Below are 4,220 nucleotides of genomic sequence, written 5' to 3' on the forward strand. Positions count from 1 at the left end.
ACGTAGTTCGTCGATTCACTTCAAGCGTTCACCGACATCAATCGAACTCCTGTGAACCGGATAGTGACGTTCATCGTCGTTCCTTAACACTGAGCTGTTCGTGGAAACCTATAGGCAATTTTCGATGCCTACACCGAGGAGATCATTTTTAGTTATACGTGTGACGTAGCGTGAAAGTTATAACCTCAGAATCCACCAAGGGTGTTCTCTGAATCCACAAAGAACGATCTTCGAATCCACGAAGAACTTCGAATCCACGAAGAAAATATTGAAAAGAGAAATTTTATTGATGAAAAGTTAGATTTAAAGGAATATTTTTCTAAATCTAATTGGTGTTAACCAGGGAACCTAATTATGAGCATTGTGATGATTTGAGTGATGTAATAGAAATTTCCATGATTTGAGTGACTAATTTTGAAATATTAAAGATTTGTTAGTGTTTTTTTATATATCTTTATGACTTTTTATTAGTTTATTTTATTTTCCTCGAACTAAAAGAAAATTTCCATAAAACTTTGTTTGTTTCAACAATATTTTGGAATTTGTAATATTATAATTTGTAATATTTTGTTTGTTAATAAATGTTATTAGTAATGGTTATGATAATAAATGTTATTAGTAAGAAATATCAAATCATAATAAATGTTATTTGTAAATATCAAATGTTATTTTGGGATTTGCTAATAAATGTTATTAGTAATGGTTATGATAATAACTAATTCTAGTTTCCTATTAATAACGGTTCACCTTTTCATTTATAAATTAAATTAATTAAAATATCAAATCTGTTTTGAAATAAAATGTGGGAAATGAAAATTTGGGCGCTCAAGTAGTAAGAAAATCTAAAAAAAATTGGGCGACTCCTTCGTTCTTCTCTAAAAATTGGGCGCCTCCTTCCTTCTTCTCTCGCATTCTCTAATGCGCAAACTTTAACTCATTCTCTAATGCTCAAACCATAACCCTAGAATCCCCACTGCTTATTGCCTCCTCTAGCAGCTCCTCCTCCATCCCCACGCCAGCCTCCCCCAGCCCGAAACCACCGCCGGGCCTCCACTTGAATGGCTCGGCCGACCTAGCCCACCTCCGGCCGCCGTCAATCCTCGCGGCAGCTCCTCGCTCTCCCCCGATCCCCGCCGTCACCGTCACCGAGTTCCACATCTCTGGCCTCAGCCTCGTCGTCAACCCCAGGCCCTTCCCCCGCGGTCGCATCTCCTTCTTCTACTGCTCCAGCTTCCGTGACTCCACCGCCGTCCGCTCCTTAGCTAAAGAGGAAGGACTGAACGACCATTGCTTGGAGATAGTAAGAAAAGATTGGGACCGAATTGCTTGACTTTTTTGTTTTAATGCACATCAAGTGTTTGATAATTTGCTGACTAGACCTGAATGCTGTCTGTTTTTTCTCTTTTCTATTTAATCTTTTGTTGGCACACCAGATATTTGATAATTTGGGTATGAGTGTAATCTTTAATTGGATAATAGAAAATGTTGCAAGTGTAGCGTTTGATCAACCATGTTTATGATTGAATCCAGTATACCATATAGAGGCTGGATAATTTTTTTAAGTATGAGATGATATGCAGTCGTTAACAATTTTTATTTTTTTTTGCTTTTTTACAGGTGGAGATTGCTGCTCTTCTTCATGACATTGGTAAGTTATTATTCTCTACCCTCCATGTCTGGAAAAGGTGCATTGTTTGTACTCTATTACTGATTAGGAGGCTGTTTTTGTTCTTGGTTATTGCAGGAGACTACAAGTATACCAAGTGGGTACCTTTCTTTACTCCTTGGTTTCCGAGTGTGGTTATATTTTCTATAGTTATTCGGTCCATGATGCCTAATTACTAAAATTAAGAAGCAGACTAAATGAATTCTTATATTTTCTATAGTTATTCGGTCCATGATGCCTAATTACTAAAATTAAGAAGCAGACTAAATGAATTATGCATCATGATGTCCTTAACTTCCATGATGCCTAATTACTAAAATTAAGAAGCAGACTAAATGAATTATGCATCATGATGTCCTTAACTTTCCGGAGCTTCCATATTGTAATGTCACCCTGATTGTTATCTATTTCGTTTTTGTTAAATTCATGTCCAAAAATTGAGTATCATTTGTAAGGAAAAAGGAACCTTCATGCCTTTGGGATTTTGATCTTTATGTGCAGAGACTTGGTTGAGGATATATCAAATCCTGAAGAAGTTTCTCAAGAAAGAGGGATTGAAAGATAACAAACCAGAGAAAATATTGAGCATCATAAAAGGAATGGGTATGCTTCTAACTTTTGTGGCTTTAAACTCTGGTTTGAAATCATATTCTTGTATTAAGTAACATTTTTATTATATAATTTAATAATTATGGATATATTTGTTGACATGATTTATGAGTCTAGTTTGCTGCTTAAGGTCCTCCTTGTATTAGAGGACAAGGACGTCATCGATTTCACCCCTTCAGGTACCTGTTCTATCTTTCCCCTGTTTCTTCTTGGATGTGTTTCTTCTTCAATGTTTTAAAATAATTCACAATTAAATACTAATACTAATATATATAAAAAATCAATCAAGAGAAGATGTAGAAGTTTTCATATGCAGACAACTTTTATTTCTCGAAATTGTATAAGCTGTAAAATTTCCATACATAAATTTCATTATATCTACAGAAGTTGTATGGAATTTTTATATGCATGAAACTGGTTACTCAAATGTGTATAAATATGTGGAAATTCTCACATATGATATTTAAAATTTTATTTTATAAAATTTCTATGTTGAAGTATTTCTAAAATTTGTAAAATTTTATTTTATAAAATTTCTATGTTGAAGTATTTCTAAAATTTGCATATGCATGTATCAGATTTTGACCGAGTGTGTAAGCAAATAAGTACTACACATTTTCTATGAAATTAGATGAGTTCAGTGGAAGAGGAGATTGTACTGCGCATGTGTTCATTTGCTACTAAGACTTTACTCCATTTACTATTCGTCATTGTCCAAGAATTTTATGCTTCGAAGAAGACCTCCATACCTCGAGAACCATCTGTCATTAGAGATTTACATAGGAACATCCACATGAGTAGGATATTGGGCAGACCAAGCTCAAGTTGTGTTGATTATCTTAGGATACATAGGGGACCATTCATAAATTTAGCAATATTGTTGCGAGAGGGAGGAATTCTGAAGGACACCATACATGTATTGGAAAATCTGTTGCTGGTAATAAATTATATAGATGAAAGGGTAGGGGTCATCGTGAAGTCTATTGTTGTTCTAATTGCCACTGAAGGCATCATGTGTTTAGAATATAAATTAAATGCATAGTAAATATAAAAATCTAAATTGAAAAAGTTATTACGAGTCAAGTTTTGTAGAAAAAGATTTATTTTTCTTAATCAAATAAAAGGAGTAATTTACATGGTATGTATTTAGTTTGCTTTTACTTGTGGTGCAATGAATATAAATGATAACACAGGGAATAATCCTTAAACTATTAACTTCCTAATTTATTAATATTTGCACACATGTATTTCTAATTAGAATTCTTAATTTATGATATTTTTTGGCGTTTGACGAGCATGAAGTTCATGCTGGTGGAGAGGTATATATGACGTGACATATATGTATTTATTATGAAATTTTTGGTATATATATCTTATGTGGAGTGATAATCTTTTCAGGTTAGAGGCTCCCGTAGGGAGCAGTAGTACGATACGACGTTCTAATGCAGGCGATGCTGATAACAAGGATGCCGACAACAACGATGACGAGGAGTGAGTGAGACTTGTGTTAAGACAAATTATGACTTTTGAATTTTACTTATATGTAATATATTTGTGTTTTTTATTGCGTAGTGGATGAATATTATTTGAGCATGCGAGATATATTGTGATTGTGATTAGATGATGAGTATTGTTCGATAATATGGATTGACAGATGAAATTGGATGAGTATTTATTTTGAATGTGAATGTATATCATGGTTGATTTTATGATATATTGTTAAATATTATCATTGGATTGATGTCGATATAGGTTATATGTGTATTCTCGTATGGGAGGCTACCAGAAAATTTAATTTTTTTTTACGTAGATATATACATTGGCGACAGATTTCCCCGTTGCCAAAGCACATTGGCGACGGGGAAATCCGTCGCCAATGCCTAAAACATTGGCGACGGGGATTTACTCGTTGCCAATGTTTTAAGCATTGGCGACGGATTTCTTC

The 4,220-nt window shown here is 34.1% G+C and overlaps 1 long non-coding RNA gene across 1 annotated transcript; it reads left to right on the forward strand.

Moving 5' to 3' along the window:
• LOC109822555 lies at positions 1,104-3,963 on the forward strand. Its single transcript, XR_002242172.1, has 6 exons — positions 1,104-1,300; positions 1,618-1,648; positions 1,745-1,763; positions 2,168-2,269; positions 2,393-2,454; positions 3,674-3,963. It is a non-coding gene; the product is annotated as an uncharacterized LOC109822555 (long non-coding RNA).

This window comes from Asparagus officinalis, chromosome 1 (genome assembly GCF_001876935.1).
Source record: "Asparagus officinalis chromosome 1, Aspof.V1, whole genome shotgun sequence".
NCBI lineage: Eukaryota > Viridiplantae > Streptophyta > Magnoliopsida > Asparagales > Asparagaceae > Asparagus > Asparagus officinalis.